Source organism: Ranitomeya variabilis, chromosome 1 (genome assembly GCF_051348905.1).
Source record: "Ranitomeya variabilis isolate aRanVar5 chromosome 1, aRanVar5.hap1, whole genome shotgun sequence".
NCBI lineage: Eukaryota > Metazoa > Chordata > Amphibia > Anura > Dendrobatidae > Ranitomeya > Ranitomeya variabilis.
In genome coordinates this window covers 1,003,586,041-1,003,603,233 of record NC_135232.1, presented here as the reverse complement: position 1 = coordinate 1,003,603,233, position 17,193 = coordinate 1,003,586,041, and the positions used below count along the sequence as shown (strand labels likewise).

The following is a 17,193-nucleotide window of genomic DNA, read 5'->3' as shown; positions in this document are numbered from 1 at the left end:
CGGGGGCACAGGAAATTGGTTGCGTGTCACGGCCGGGTTCTGGTTTTTTGAGGGACACAAGTGACGTAGATTTGCCTGCAACTGCCCCTCAACCAATCACAACCGGAGATTTGACAACTGGAACTTTGGCCCACATGGCGGATTATGCCTTACGTATCCTAAAAAGGGACACACGCATTACGAAAATGATGAACGATGACGATTACTGGTTGGCCTGCCTCCTTGATCCACGCTATAAAGGCAAATTGCAAAATATTATGCCACATGAGAACTTGGAACTAATATTAGCAACCAAACAATCAACTCTTGTTGACCGTTTGCTTCAGGCATTCCCAGCACACAGCGCACGTGATCGTTCTCACACAAGCTCCAGGGGGCAGCAGACTAGGAGTGTTAGGGGTGCACACATCAGAAGTGGCGTTGGACAGAGGGGTTTTCTGACCAGGTTGTGGAGTGATTTTGCTATGACCGCAGACAGGACAGGTACTGCTGCATCAATTGAAAGTGACAGGAGACAACATTTGTCCAGTATGGTTACTAACTATTTTTCATCCCTTATCGATGTTCTCCCTCAACCGTCATTCCCATTTGATTACTGGGCCTCCAAATTAGACACCTGGCCAGAATTGGCAGAATATGCATTGCAGGAGCTTGCTTGCCCGGCAGCAAGTGTCCTATCAGAAAGAGTATTCAGTGCTGCAGGTTCAATATTAACCGAAAAAAGGACTCGTCTGGCTACCCAAAATGTTGACGATCTAACATTCATTAAAATGAACCACAACTGGATTTCGAAATCTTTTGCCCCACCTTGCCCGGCCGACACCTAGCTTTCCTATGAAAAGCTCTTGCCTGTGAATTACTTTTCTAATGTCTAATTTGCTGCAGCTGATTGTACAGCATACGACATGTTTACACCTCCCTAAATGGCAAAACTCCCCACACGGGGCCGTGGTATCGCGACTTGGCGCAAGCACCCGTGAGACTGCTGTTTGTCTGAAGAGGTGGGTGTGCTCGCTTTTGGTTGACGGCATTGCTACTGGGTCCCTCATAGTACAATGTAGTGTCTCTGGCGGTGGTGGTGCGCACCCAACGTCAGACACACCGTTGTAACATGAGGGGCCCTGGGGCGGTCCCGCCGGCCTCAAGAGAGTTCCCCCCTACCCCAGCTCAAAATGTGCTCTACCACGTGCAAAATTATGTCGCACAGCTCCACCAATCTTTAGTCTATTCGCTGACATCATTCAATGTCTGGCACTGACAATACAAATTTGTAGACATCTATGATGCAACTTAAAGTAGTCTGTGTCTGTGTCCTATATTGGCACCATTAAATAGTTACTGCCAAATTACAATGTCAGAAACTCAGTAGATGAGCCCACCCCTGTACCTAAGTATGCCACCTTTTTTTTTTGTTTTGGTTGTTTTGCGAGACATTAACATCTATTTATATTTTGGGAGTACTGGGACAGACACTCCTTGCACTACTCCTCCACTCACCACCAAGCTGCCTGTGTATCCATGTAACCGCTGTAAAACTGCCATGAGCCTATTGTTTGTTATTTTAGGCCTTTGATAGCCTGTCTGCGGTCCCTACTTTAAATACTCCTCCACTGACCACCAAGCTGCCTGCCCGTGTATCCATGTAACCGCTGTGAAACTGCCATGAGCCTATTGTTTGTTATGTTAGGCCTTTGATAGCCTGTCTGCGGTCCCTACTTTAAATACTCCTCCACTGACCAGACCACTGCTGCCCGTGTACCCCTGGAACCAATTATAAAGTGCCTACAGCCAGCCCATTTTCTTATGTTAGGCCTTTGAAGCCTGTCTGCGGTCCCTACTTTAAATACTCCTCCACTGACCAGACCACTGCTGCCCGTGTACCCCTGGAACCAATTATAAAGTGCCTACAGCCAGCCCATTTTCTTATGTTAGGCCTTTGAAGCCTTTCTGCGGTCCCTACTTTAAATACTCCTCCACTCACCACCACCAAGCTGCCTGCCCGTGTATCCATGTAACCGCTGTGAAACTGCCATGAGCCTATTGTTTGTTATTTTAGGCCTTTGATAGCCTGTCTGCGGTCCCTACTTTAAATACTCCTCCACTGACCAGACCACTGCTGCCCGTGTACCCCTGGAACCAATTATAAAGTGCCTACAGCCAGCCCATTTTCTTATGTTAGGCCTTTGAAGCCTGTCTGCGGTCCCTACTTTAAATACTCCTCCACTCACCACCACCAAGCTGCCTGCCCGTGTATCCATGTAACCGCTGTGAAACTGCCATGAGCCTATTGTTTGTTATTTTAGGCCTTTGATAGCCTGTCTGCGGTCCCTACTTTAAATACTCCTCCACTCACCACCAAGCTGCCTGCCCGTGTATCCATGTAACCGCTGTGAAACTGCCATCATGAGCCTATTGTTTGTTATGTTAGGCCTTTGATAGCCTGTCTGCGGTCCCTACTTTAAATACTCCTCCACTGACCAGACCACTGCTGCCCGTGTACCCCTGGAACCAATTATAAAGTGCCTACAGCCAGCCCATTTTCTTATGTTAGGCCTTTGATAGCCTGTCTGCGGTCCCTACTTTAAATACTCCTCCACTCACCACCAAGCTGCCTGCCCGTGTATCCATGTAACCGCTGTGAAACTGCCATCATGAGCCTATTGTTTGTTATGTTAGGCCTTTGATAGCCTGTCTGCGGTCCCTACTTTAAATACTCCTCCACTGACCAGACCACTGCTGCCCGTGTACCCCTGGAACCAATTATAAAGTGCCTACAGCCAGCCCATTTTCTTATGTTAGGCCTTTGAAGCCTGTCTGCGGTCCCTACTTTAAATACTCCTCCACTCACCACCACCAAGCTGCCTGCCCGTGTATCCATGTAACCGCTGTGAAACTGCCATGAGCCTATTGTTTGTTATTTTAGGCCTTTGATAGCCTGTGTGCGGTCCCTACTTTAAATACTCCTCCACTCACCACCAAGCTGCCTGCCCGTGTATCCATGTAACCGCTGTGAAACTGCCATGAGCCTATTGTTTGTTATTTTAGGCCTTTGATAGCCTGTGTGCGGTCCCTACTTTAAATACTCCTCCACTCACCACCAAGCTGCCTGCCCGTGTATCCATGTAACCGCTGTGAAACTGCCATGAGCCTATTGTTTGTTATGTTAGGCCTTTGATAGCCTGTCTGCGGTCCCTACTTTAAATACTCCTCCACTGACCAGACCACTGCTGCCCGTGTACCCCTGGAACCAATTATAAAGTGCCTACAGCCAGCCCATTTTCTTATGTTAGGCCTTTGAAGCCTGTCTGCGGTCCCTACTTTAAATACTCCTCCACTGACCAGACCACTGCTGCCCGTGTACCCCTGGAACCAATTATAAAGTGCCTACAGCCAGCCCATTTTCTTATGTTAGGCCTTTGAAGCCTGTCTGCGGTCCCTACTTTAAATACTCCTCCACTCACCACCACCAAGCTGCCTGCCCGTGTATCCATGTAACCGCTGTGAAACTGCCATGAGCCTATTGTTTGTTATTTTAGGCCTTTGATAGCCTGTGTGCGGTCCCTACTTTAAATACTCCTCCACTCACCACCAAGCTGCCTGCCCGTGTATCCATGTAACCGCTGTGAAACTGCCATGAGCCTATTGTTTGTTATTTTAGGCCTTTGATAGCCTGTGTGCGGTCCCTACTTTAAATACTCCTCCACTGACCAGACCACTGCTGCCCGTGTACCCCTGGAACCAATTATAAAGTGCCTACAGCCAGCCCATTTTCTTATGTTAGGCCTTTGAAGCCTGTCTGCGGTCCCTACTTTAAATACTCCTCCACTGACCAGACCACTGCTGCCCGTGTACCCCTGGAACCAATTATAAAGTGCCTACAGCCAGCCCATTTTCTTATGTTAGGCCTTTGAAGCCTGTCTGCGGTCCCTACTTTAAATACTCCTCCACTGACCAGACCACTGCTGCCCGTGTACCCCTGGAACCAATTATAAAGTGCCTACAGCCAGCCCATTTTCTTATGTTAGGCCTTTGAAGCCTGTCTGCGGTCCCTACTTTAAATACTCCTCCACTCACCACCACCAAGCTGCCTGCCCGTCTATCCATGTAACCGCTGTAAAACTGCAATGAGCCTATTGTTTGTTATTTTAGGCCTTTGATAGCCTGTCTGCGGCCCCTACTTGCAATACTCCTCCACTGACCACAATGCTGCCTGGAGTGCCTGCCTGTGTATCCATGTAACCGATGTAAAACTGCCATGACTGCCTACTGTTTGTTATTTTAGGCCTTTGATAGCCTGTCTGCAGCCCCTACTTGCAATACTCCTCCACTGACCACACCAATGCTGCCCGTGTACCCCTGGAACCTATTTAAAAGTTCATAGAGCCTAGTTATATATTTTATTTACTATTAATAAGGCCATGATGGACTACGCTGTACCACGCTACAAGCTAACCAGTCGACACTTCTTTTGCGAGAAAAGCCATCCCAACCCTCCACCAGCATGTAGAAGACCGCATTGTCCATGCACTCTGGCAATCTGTGAGTACAAAGGTGCACCTGACAACAGACGCATGGACCTGTAGGCATGGCCACGGAAGATTACGTGTCCATTACGGCGCAATGGGTTAATGTGGTGGATGCATGGTCCACAGGGGACAGCCTACTAAGTCTGTCTGCAGTCCCTAATTCAAATTGTGCTCCACTGTCTAAATCGGAACTTCCACCTTCTGGCTTTCGGCCTATAGTATCAGAAATTAAACTGCATTTGGCCTTCAACTTTGGTTAGGGCCTACTAACGGCTTCTGCCCCTCCCTGGTGTTGCCCTCAACTAAATAAAGCTGAGCTTCAACCTTCTGCTCCAAATTACCATTTTGAAAAATGCAATAGGCTTTTCAGGCCTACTAAAGGAGTCTGTCTGTGTGCCCCTCCCTGGTGTTGTCCTCAACTAAATAAAGCTGAGCTTCAACCTTCCGGCTCTCATTATGTGGTTTTAAAAAAAAAAAAGGTGGTTAGGGCCTACTAACGGCTTCTGCCCCTCCCTGGTGTTGTCCTCAACTAAATAAAGCTGAGCTTCAACCTTCCGGCTCTCATTATGTGGTTTTAAAAAAAAAAATGGTGGTTAGGGCCTACTAACGGCTTCTGCCCCTCCCTGGTGTTGTCCTCAACTAAATAAAGCTGAGCTTCAACCTTCCGGCTCTCATTATGTGGTTTTAAAAAAAAAAAAGGTGGTTAGGGCCTACTAACGGCTTCTGCCCCTCCCTGGTGTTGTCCTCAACTAAATAAAGCTGAGCTTCAACCTTCCGGCTCTCATTATGTGGTTTTAAAAAAAAAAATGGTGGTTAGGGCCTACTAACGGCTTCTGCCCCTCCCTGGTGTTGTCCTCAACTAAATAAAGCTGAGCTTCAACCTTCCGGCTCTCATTATGTGGTTTTAAAAAAAAAAATGGTGGTTAGGGCCTACTAACGGCTTCTGCCCCTCCCTGGTGTTGTCCTCAACTAAATAAAGCTGAGCTTCAACCTTCCGGCTCTCATTATGTGGTTTTAAAAAAAAAAAAGGTGGTTAGGGCCTACTAACGGCTTCTGCCCCTCCCTGGTGTTGTCCTCAACTAAATAAAGCTGAGCTTCAACCTTCCGGCTCTCATTATGTGGTTTTAAAAAAAAAAAAGGTGGTTAGGGCCTACTAACGGCTTCTGCCCCTCCCTGGTGTTGTCCTCAACTAAATAAAGCTGAGCTTCAACCTTCCGGCTCTCATTATGTGGTTTTAAAAAAAAAAATGGTGGTTAGGGCCTACTAACGGCTTCTGCCCCTCCCTGGTGTTGTCCTCAACTAAATAAAGCTGAGCTTCAACCTTCCGGCTCTCATTATGTGGTTTTAAAAAAAAAAAAGGTGGTTAGGGCCTACTAACGGCTTCTGCCCCTCCCTGGTGTTGTCCTCAACTAAATAAAGCTGAGCTTCAACCTTCCGGCTCTCATTATGTGGTTTTAAAAAAAAAAAGGTGGTTAGGGCCTACTAACGGCTTCTGCCCCTCCCTGGTGTTGTCCTCAACTAAATAAAGCTGAGCTTCAACCTTCCGGCTCTCATTATGTGGTTTTAAAAAAAAAAATGGTGGTTAGGGCCTACTAACGGCTTCTGCCCCTCCCTGGTGTTGTCCTCAACTAAATAAAGCTGAGCTTCAACCTTCCGGCTCTCATTATGTGGTTTTAAAAAAAAAAAAGGTGGTTAGGGCCTACTAACGGCTTCTGCCCCTCCCTGGTGTTGTCCTCAACTAAATAAAGCTGAGCTTCAACCTTCCGGCTCTCATTATGTGGTTTTAAAAAAAAAAAGGTGGTTAGGGCCTACTAACGGCTTCTGCCCCTCCCTGGTGTTGTCCTCAACTAAATAAAGCTGAGCTTCAACCTTCCGGCTCTCATTATGTGGTTTTAAAAAAAAAAAATGGTGGTTAGGGCCTACTAACGGCTTCTGCCCCTCCCTGGTGTTGTCCTCAACTAAATAAAGCTGAGCTTCAACCTTCCGGCTCTCATTAAGTGGTTTTAAAAAAAAAATGGTGGTTAGGGCCTACTAACGGCTTCTGCCCCTCCCTGGTGTTGCCCTCAACTAAATAAAGCTGAGCTTCAACCTTCTGCTCCAAATTACCATTTTAAAAAATGCAATAGGCTTTTCCGGCCTACTAAAGGTGTCTGCCCCTCCCTGGTGTTGTCCTCAACTGAACAAAGCTGAGCTTCCACATTCTGGCTTTCGCCCTATACTATCAGATATTAAACTGCATTTGGCCTACTAGTGTGGTTAGGCCCTTGAAACAGTGTCTGCTGCTCTTGGGTTTGCTACTCCACTGAACAAAGCAATGCCGCCTGTTTAGTCCTGTTACCAATTTTGAACTGCATGTAGCCTACTTTATTCTTTGGCCCTATATCTGTTTCCTCCTCATCCTGCCCATTGCCCAGCCACTGCTAAATGAGTCTGCTGGTACATTGACCGAGACCACTACATTCCCCTTGTACTCTACACAGCCAGAATCTGTCCCTGCTGAAAGTAAGGTTCCCCTTCCCGCATGTTATACCACCTTACACAGGGACAAAGAGGAAGGTGCAGATGAAAGTGCAGGTTCCTTCATCAGGTGGGGGGGCATACTCGTTGGCGACGTCACTGGCACAGGGCCCCTCAGAGTACGCAAAAGTGTCGCTGCTGGTGGGAGGCGCCCCCGCCATGCAAACACACCGCCGTACTTTGAGGGGCCCTGTGCCAGTGGCAATGCGAACGAGTGGGCCCCCCCCCTGCTTGCTCAGGATCACAGCACTTGCAACTTTTAAATAATTACCTTTCCCTGCAACACCGCCGTGACGTAGTCCGCATTTCCTGGGCCCACGAAAAACTTGAGCCGGCCCTACTCCCCCCACAACTTTTGCCAAATGACCCCCAATTCCCTATGCCCAACTATTATTATAAAGTTAATTAAGATTGACAAGCTTCAGAAACAAGAATGGATGTTTTTGGCATTAAAATGGGCACTGTAGGTGTTTTCCTGGCCTCCACTCACTGCCGACTATGCTTCCCCATTGACTTGCATTGGGTTTCGTGTTTCGGTCGATCCCCGACTTTTAGCGATAATCGGCCGACTGCACTCGACTCGACTCTGGACAAAATCGGGTTTCCCAAAACCCTACTCGATCTTAAAAAAATGAAAGTCGCTCAACCCTACATATGGCACATTGGAAGACTCTAATCCCCAGAAATGACTTGTAAAATAAAAATACCTTAGTGTTTCTTTGTACTTTTTGAATGAATGAAATCTGTTTAGCAAAGTAAAATGCACATTATCATAAAAAAAAGTCACCATGATATAAAATGCGCAAAAATATTTCAGTTTTTAAGTTAAAAAAAAAAAAAAAAAAAGAAAAGGGTGTGTTTTCCAAATGTAGGGGGTATAGCTCAGTGGTAGAGCATTTGACTGCAGATCAAGAGGTCCTTGGTTCAACTCCGAGTGCCCCCTCTAGATGCTTTTTCAACAGATTAAACATGCTTTTTTACCTATATGTTCATGGAAATTTTAGAACCATATGAAGTTGAATTCATGTTTATGTACTTTCTTAATGTGAATACTATTTCAGAAATGTAGCAAAAAGTTCATGTTGATGTGCCTTCTTAATATGAAAACAATTTAAAAATGTTGGAAAATGCTTGAGAAATTTTGTCTGAAAAGAAATCGACAAAAGATACATATGGCACATTGGAACACTCTAATCCCCAGAAATGAGTTGTAAAATAAAAATACCTTAGTGTTTCTTTGTACTTTTTGAATTAATGAAATCTGTTTAGCAAAGTAAAATGCACACTATCATAAAAAAAAGTCACCACGATATAAACTGCGCAAAAATATTTCAGTTTTTACGTAAAAAAAAAAAAAAAAAAAAAGAGGGTGCGCTTTCCAAATGTAGGGGGTATAGCTCAGTGGTAGAGCATTTGACTGCAGATCAAGAGTTCCTTGGTTCAACTCCGAGTGCCCCCTCCAGATACTTTTTCAACAGATTAAACATGCTTTTTTACCTATATGTTCATGGAAATTTTAGAATCATATGAAGTTGAATTCATGTTTATGTACTTTCTTAATGTGAATACTATTTCAGAAATGTAGCAAAAAGTTCATGTTGATGTGCCTTCTTAATATGAAAACAATTTAAAAATGTTGGAAAATGCTTGAGAAATTTTATCTGAAAAGAAATCGACAAAAGATACATATGGCACATTGGAAGACTCTAATCCCCAGAAATGAGTTGTAAAATAAAAATACCTTAGTGTTTCTTTGTACTTTTTGAATTAATGAAATCTCTTAAGCAAAGTAAAATGCACATTATCATAAAAAAGTCACCACGATATAAACTGTGCAAAAATATTTCAGTTTTTACGTTAAAAAAAAAAAAAAAAAAGAGGGTGTGTTTTCCAAATGTGAGGGGTATAGCTCGGTGGTAGAGCATTTGACTGCAGATCAAGAGGTCTTTGGTTCAACTCCGAGTGCCCCCTCCAGATACTTTTTCAACAGATTAAACATGCTTTCTTACCTATATGTTCATGGAAATTTTAGAACCATATGCAGTTGAATTCATGTTTATGTACTTTCTTAATGTGAATACTATTTCAGAAATGTAGACAAAAGTTCATGTTGATGTGCCTTCTTAATATGAAAACAATTTAAAAATGTTGGAAAATGCTTGAGAAATTTTGTCTGAAAAGAAATCGACAAAAGATACATATGGCACATTGGAAGACTCTAATCCCCAGAAATAACTTGTAAAATAAAAATACCTTAGTGTTTCTTTGTACTTTTTGAATTAATGAAATCTGTTTAGCAAAGTAAAATGCACATTATCTTAAAAAAAAGTCACCACGATATAAACTGCGCAAAAATATTTCAGTTTTTACGTTAAAAAAAAAAAAAAGAAAAGAGGGTGTGCTTTCCAAATGTAGGGGGTATAGCTCAGTGGTAGAGCATTTGACTGCAGATCAAGAGGTCCTTGGTTCAACTCCGAGTGCCCCCTCCAGATACTTTTTCAACAGATTAAACATGCTTTTTACCTATATGTTCATGGAAATTTTAGAACCATATGAAGTTGAATTCATGTTTATGTACTTTCTTAATGGGAATACTATTTCAGAAATGTAGCAAAAAGTTCATGTTGATGTGCCTTCTTAATATGAAAACAATTTAAAAATGTTGGAAAATGCTTGAGAAATTTTATCTGAAAAGAAATCGACAAAAGATACATATGGCACATTGGAAGACTCTAATCCCCAGAAATGAGTTGTAAAATAAAAATACCTTAGTGTTTCTTTGTACTTTTTGAATTAATGAAATCTCTTAAGCAAAGTAAAATGCACATTATCATAAAAAAAGTCACCACGATATAAACTGTGCAAAAATATTTCAGTTTTTACGTTAAAAAAAAAAAAAAAAAAGAGGGTGTGTTTTCCAAATGTGAGGGGTATATCTCGGTGGTAGAGCATTTGACTGCAGATCAAGAGGTCTTTGGTTCAACTCCGAGTGCCCCCTCCAGATACTTTTTCAACAGATTAAACATGCTTTTTTACCTATATGTTCATGGAAATTTTAGAACCATATGAAGTTGAATTCATGTTTATGTACTTTCTTAATGTGAATACTATTTCAGAAATGTAGACAAAAGTTCATGTTGATGTGCCTTCTTAATATGAAAACAATTTAAAAATGTTGGAAAATGCTTGAGAAATTTTGTCTGAAAAGAAATCGACAAAAGATACATATGGCACATTGGAAGACTCTAATCCCCAGAAATGACTTGTAAAATAAAAATACCTTAGTGTTTCTTTGTACTTTTTGAATTAATGAAATCTGTTTAGCAAAGTAAAATGCACATTATCTTAAAAAAAAGTCACCATGATATAAACTGCGCAAAAATATTTCAGTTTTTACGTAAAAAAAAAAGAAAAAAGAGGGTGTGTTTTTCCAAATGTAGGGGGTATAGCTCAGTGGTAGAGCACTTGACTGCAGATCAAGAGGTCCTTGGCTCAACTCCGAGTGCCCCCTCCAGTTACTTTTTCAACAGATTAAACATGCTTTTTTACCTATATGTTCATGGAAATTTTAGAACCATATGACGTTGAATTCATGTTTATGTACTTTCTTAATGTGAATACTATTTCAGAAATGTAGCAAAAAGTTCATGTTGATGTGCCTTCTTAATATGAAAACAATTTAAAAATGTTGGAAAATGCTTGAGAAATTTTGTCTGAAAAGAAATCGACAAAAGATACATATGGCACATTGGAAGACTCTAATCCCCAGAAATGAGTTGTAAAATAAAAGTACCTTAGTGTTTCTTTGTACTTTTTGAACTAATGAAATCTGTTTAGCAAAGTAAAATGCACATTATCATAAAAAAAGTCACCATGATATAAGCTGCGCAAAAATATTTCAGTTTTTACGTAAAAAAAAAAAAGAGGGTGTGTTTTCCAAATGTAGGGGGTATAGCTCAGTGGTAGAGCATTTGAGTGCAGATCAAGAGGTCCTTGGTTCAACTCCGAGTGCCCCCTCCAGATACAGATTAAACATGCTTTTTACCTATATGTTCATGGAAATTTTAGAATCATATGAAGTTGAATTCATGTTTATGTACTTTCTTAATGTGAATACTATTTCAGAAATGTAGCAAAAAGTTCATGTTGATGTGCCTTCTTAATATGAAAGCAATTTAAAAATGTTGGAAAATGCTTGAGAAATTTTATCTGAAAAGAAATCGACAAAAGATACATATGGCACATTGGAAGACTCTAATCCCCAGAAATGAGTTGTAAAATAAAAGTACCTTAGTGTTTCTTTGTACTTTTTGAATTAATGAAATCTGTTTAGCAAAGTAAAATGCACATTATCATAAAAAAAGTCACCACGATATAAACTGCGCAAAAATATTTCAGTTTTTACGTAAAAAAAAAAAAAAAAAAAAGAGGGTGTGCTTTCCAAATGTAGGGGGTATAGCTCAGTGGTAGAGCATTTGACTGCAGATCAAGAGGTCCTTGGTTCAACTCCGAGTGCCCCCTCCAGATACTTTTTCAACAGATTAAACATGCTTTTTTACCTATATGTTCATGGAAATTTTAGAACCATATGAAGTTGAATTCATGTTTATATACTTTCTTAATGTGAATACTATTTCAGAAATGTAGCAAAAAGTTCATGTTGATGTGCCTTCTTAATATGAAAACAATTTAAAAATGTTGGAAAATGCTTGAGAAATTTTGTCTGAAAAGAAATCGATAAAAGATACATATGGCACATTGGAAGACTCTAATCCCCAGAAATGAGTTGTAAAATAAAAGTACCTTAGTGTTTCTTTGTACTTTTTGAATTAATGAAATCTGTTTAGCAAAGTAAAATGCACATTATCATAAAAAAAGTCACCATGATATAAACTGCGCAAAAATATTTCAGTTTTTACGTAAAAAAAAAAAAAAGAGGGTGTGTTTTCCAAATGTAGGGGGTATAGCTCAGTGGTAGAGCATTTGAGTGCAGATCAAGAGGTCTTTGGTTCAACTCCGAGTGCCTCCTCCAGACACATTTTCAACAGATTAAACATGCTTTTTTACCTATATGTTCATGGAAATTTTAGAATCATATGAAGTTGAATTCATGTTTATGTACTTTCTTAATGTGAATACTATTTCAGAAATGTAGCAAAAAGTTCATGTTGATGTGCCTTCTTAATATGAAAACAATTTAAAAATGTTGGAAAATGCTTGAGAAATTTTATCTGAAAAGAAATCGACAAAAGATACATATGGCACATTGGAAGACTCTAATCCCCAGAAATGAGTTGTAAAATAAAAATACCTTAGTGTTTCTTTGTACTTTTTGAATTAATGAAATCTCTTAAGCAAAGTAAAATGCACATTATCATAAAAAAGTCACCACGATATAAACTGTGCAAAAATATTTCAGTTTTTACGTTAAAAAAAAAAAAAAAAAAAAAGAGGGTGTGTTTTCCAAATGTGAGGGGTATAGCTCGGTGGTAGAGCATTTGACTGCAGATCAAGAGGTCTTTGGTTCAACTCCGAGTGCCCCCTCCAGATACTTTTTCAACAGATTAAACATGCTTTCTTACCTATATGTTCATGGAAATTTTAGAACCATATGCAGTTGAATTCATGTTTATGTACTTTCTTAATGTGAATACTATTTCAGAAATGTAGACAAAAGTTCATGTTGATGTGCCTTCTTAATATGAAAACAATTTAAAAATGTTGGAAAATGCTTGAGAAATTTTGTCTGAAAAGAAATCGACAAAAGATACATATGGCACATTGGAAGACTCTAATCCCCAGAAATAACTTGTAAAATAAAAATACCTTAGTGTTTCTTTGTACTTTTTGAATTAATGAAATCTGTTTAGCAAAGTAAAATGCACATTATCTTAAAAAAAAGTCACCACGATATAAACTGCGCAAAAATATTTCAGTTTTTACGTAAAAAAAAAAAAAAGAGGGTGTGTTTTCCAAATGTAGGGGGCATAGCTCAGTGGTAGAGCATTTGAGTGCATATCAAGAGGTCCTTGGTTCAACTCCGAGTGCCCCCTCCAGATACATTTTCAACAGATTAAACATGCTTTTTTACCTGTATGTTCATGGAAATTTTAGAATCATATGAAGTTGAATTCATGTTTATGTACTTTCTTAATGTGAATACTATTTCAGAAATGTAGCAAAAAGTTCATGTTGATGTGCCTTCTTAATATGAAAACAATTTAAAAATGTTGGAAAATGCTTGAGAAATTTTATCTGAAAAGAAATCGACAAAAGATACATATGGCACATTGTAAGACTCTAATCCCCAGAAATGAGTTGTAAAATAAAAATACCTTAGTGTTTCTTTGTACTTTTTGAATTAATGAAATCTGTTTAGCAAAGTAAAATGCACATTATCATAAAAAAAGTCACCACGATATAAACTGTGCAAAAATATTTCAGTTTTTACGTTAAAAAAAAAAAAAAAAAAAAAGAGGGTGTGTTTTCCAAATGTGAGGGGTATAGCTCGGTGGTAGAGCATTTGACTGCAGATCAATAAGTCTTTGGTTCAACTCCGATTGCCCCCTCCAGATGCTTTTTCAACAGATTAAACATGCTTTTTTACCTATATGTTCATGGAAATTTTAGAACCATATGAAGTTGAATTCATGTTTATGTACTTTCTTAATGTGAATACTATTTCAGAAATGTAGCAAAAAGTTCATGTTGATGTGCCTTCTTAATATGAAAACAATTTAAAAATGTTGGAAAATGCTTGAGAAATTTTGTCTGAAAAGAAATCGACAAAAGATACATATGGCACATTGGAAGACTCTAATCCCCAGAAATGAGTTGTAAAATAAAAATACCTTAGTGTTTCTTTGTACTTTTTGAATTAATGACATCTGTTTAGCAAAGTAAAATGCACATTATCATAAAAAAAGTCACCACGATATAAACTGCGCAAAAATATTTCAGTTTTTACGTAAAAAAAAAAAAAGAGGTTGTGTTTTCCAAATGTAGGGGGTATAGCTCAGTGGTAGAGCATTTGAGTGCAGATCAAGAGGTCCTTGGTTCAACTCCGAGTGCCCCCTCCAGATACTTTTTCAACAGTTTAAACATGCTTTTTTACCTATATGTTCATGGAAATTTTAGAATCATATGAAGTTGAATTCATGTTTATGTACTTTCTTAATGTGAATACTATTTCAGAAATGTAGCAAAAAGTTCATGTTGATGTGCCTTCTTAATATGAAAGCAATTTAAAAATGTTGGAAAATGCTTGAGAAATTTTATCTGAAAAGAAATCGACAAAAGATACATATGGCACATTGGAAGACTCTAATCCCCAGAAATGAGTTGTAAAATAAAAGTACCTTAGTGTTTCTTTGTACTTTTTGAATTAATGAAATCTGTTTAGCAAAGTAAAATGCACATTATCATAAAAAAAGTCACCACGATATAAACTGCGCAAAAATATTTCAGTTTTTACGTAAAAAAAAAAAAAAAAAAAAGAGGGTGCGCTTTCCAAATGTAGGGGGTATAGCTCAGTGGTAGAGCATTTGACTGCAGATCAAGAGGTCCTTGGTTCAACTCCGAGTGCCCCCTCCAGATACTTTTTCAACAGATTAAACATGCTTTTTTACCTATATGTTCATGGAAATTTTAGAACCATATGAAGTTGAATTCATGTTTATATACTTTCTTAATGTGAATACTATTTCAGAAATGTAGCAAAAAGTTCATGTTGATGTGCCTTCTTAATATGAAAACAATTTAAAAATGTTGGAAAATGCTTGAGAAATTTTGTCTGAAAAGAAATCGACAAAAGATACATATGGCACATTGGAAGACTCTAATCCCCAGAAATGAGTTGTAAAATAAAAGTACCTTAGTGTTTCTTTGTACTTTTTGAATTAATGAAATCTGTTTAGCAAAGTAAAATGCACATTATCATAAAAAAAGTCACCATGATATAAACTGCGCAAAAATATTTCAGTTTTTACGTAAAAAAAAAAAAAAGAGGGTGTGTTTTCCAAGTGTAGGGGGTATAGCTCAGTGGTAGAGCATTTGAGTGCAGATCAAGAGGTCTTTGGTTCAACTCCGAGTGCCTCCTCCAGACACATTTTCAACAGATTAAACATGCTTTTTTACCTATATGTTCATGGAAATTTTAGAATCATATGAAGTTGAATTCATGTTTATGTACTTTCTTAATGTGAATACTATTTCAGAAATGTAGCAAAAAGTTCATGTTGATGTGCCTTCTTAATATGAAAACAATTTAAAAATGTTGGAAAATGCTTGAGAAATTTTATCTGAAAAGAAATCGACAAAAGATACATATGGCACATTGTAAGACTCTAATCCCCAGAAATGAGTTGTAAAATAAAAATACCTTAGTGTTTCTTTGTACTTTTTGAATTAATGAAATCTGTTTAGCAAAGTAAAATGCACATTATCATAAAAAAAGTCACCACGATATAAACTGTGCAAAAATATTTCAGTTTTTACGTTAAAAAAAAAAAAAAAAAAAAGAGGGTGTGTTTTCCAAATGTGAGGGGTATAGCTCGGTGGTAGAGCATTTGACTGCAGATCAAGAGGTCTTTGGTTCAACTCCGAGTGCCCCCTCCAGATACTTTTTCAACAGATTAAACATGCTTTCTTACCTATATGTTCATGGAAATTTTAGAACCATATGCAGTTGAATTCATGTTTATGTACTTTCTTAATGTGAATACTATTTCAGAAATGTAGACAAAAGTTCATGTTGATGTGCCTTCTTAATATGAAAACAATTTAAAAATGTTGGAAAATGCTTGAGAAATTTTGTCTGAAAAGAAATCGACAAAAGATACATATGGCACATTGGAAGACTCTAATCCCCAGAAATAACTTGTAAAATAAAAATACCTTAGTGTTTCTTTGTACTTTTTGAATTAATGAAATCTGTTTAGCAAAGTAAAATGCACATTATCTTAAAAAAAAGTCACCACGATATAAACTGCGCAAAAATATTTCAGTTTTTACGTAAAAAAAAAAAAAAGAGGGTGTGTTTTCCAAATGTAGGGGGCATAGCTCAGTGGTAGAGCATTTGAGTGCATATCAAGAGGTCCTTGGTTCAACTCCGAGTGCCCCCTCCAGATACATTTTCAACAGATTAAACATGCTTTTTTACCTGTATGTTCATGGAAATTTTAGAATCATATGAAGTTGAATTCATGTTTATGTACTTTCTTAATGTGAATACTATTTCAGAAATGTAGCAAAAAGTTCATGTTGATGTGCCTTCTTAATATGAAAACAATTTAAAAATGTTGGAAAATGCTTGAGAAATTTTATCTGAAAAGAAATCGACAAAAGATACATATGGCACATTGTAAGACTCTAATCCCCAGAAATGAGTTGTAAAATAAAAATACCTTAGTGTTTCTTTGTACTTTTTGAATTAATGAAATCTGTTTAGCAAAGTAAAATGCACATTATCATAAAAAAAGTCACCACGATATAAACTGTGCAAAAATATTTCAGTTTTTACGTTAAAAAAAAAAAAAAAAAAAAAAAGAGGGTGTGTTTTCCAAATGTGAGGGGTATAGCTCGGTGGTAGAGCATTTGACTGCAGATCAAGAAGTCTTTGGTTCAACTCCGATTGCCCCCTCCAGATGCTTTTTCAACAGATTAAACATGCTTTTTTACCTATATGTTCATGGAAATTTTAGAACCATATGAAGTTGAATTCATGTTTATGTACTTTCTTAATGTGAATACTATTTCAGAAATGTAGCAAAAAGTTCATGTTGATGTGCCTTCTTAATATGAAAACAATTTAAAAATGTTGGAAAATGCTTGAGAAATTTTGTCTGAAAAGAAATCGACAAAAGATACATATGGCACATTGGAAGACTCTAATCCCCAGAAATGAGTTGTAAAATAAAAATACCTTAGTGTTTCTTTGTACTTTTTGAATTAATGACATCTGTTTAGCAAAGTAAAATGCACATTATCATAAAAAAAGTCACCACGATATAAACTGCGCAAAAATATTTCAGTTTTTACGTAAAAAAAAAAAAAGAGGTTGTGTTTTCCAAATGTAGGGGGTATAGCTCAGTGGTAGAGCATTTGAGTGCAGATCAAGAGGTCCTTGGTTCAACTCCGAGTGCCCCCTCCA

At 38.6% G+C, this 17,193-nt stretch overlaps 4 non-coding genes across 4 annotated transcripts; all 4 read left to right on the top strand.

Moving 5' to 3' along the window:
* Window positions 1–7,914: 7,914 nt before the first annotated feature.
* TRNAC-GCA (transfer RNA cysteine (anticodon GCA)) lies at window positions 7,915–7,986 on the top strand. The gene has a single exon. It is a non-coding gene; the product is annotated as a tRNA-Cys (tRNA).
* A 1,471-nt stretch (window positions 7,987–9,457) lies between these two features.
* TRNAC-GCA (transfer RNA cysteine (anticodon GCA)) lies at window positions 9,458–9,529 on the top strand. The gene has a single exon. It is a non-coding gene; the product is annotated as a tRNA-Cys (tRNA).
* A 1,963-nt stretch (window positions 9,530–11,492) lies between these two features.
* Window positions 11,493–11,564, top strand: TRNAC-GCA (transfer RNA cysteine (anticodon GCA)). The gene has a single exon. It is a non-coding gene; the product is annotated as a tRNA-Cys (tRNA).
* A 2,997-nt stretch (window positions 11,565–14,561) lies between these two features.
* Window positions 14,562–14,633, top strand: TRNAC-GCA (transfer RNA cysteine (anticodon GCA)). The gene has a single exon. It is a non-coding gene; the product is annotated as a tRNA-Cys (tRNA).
* Window positions 14,634–17,193: the final 2,560 nt, after the last annotated feature.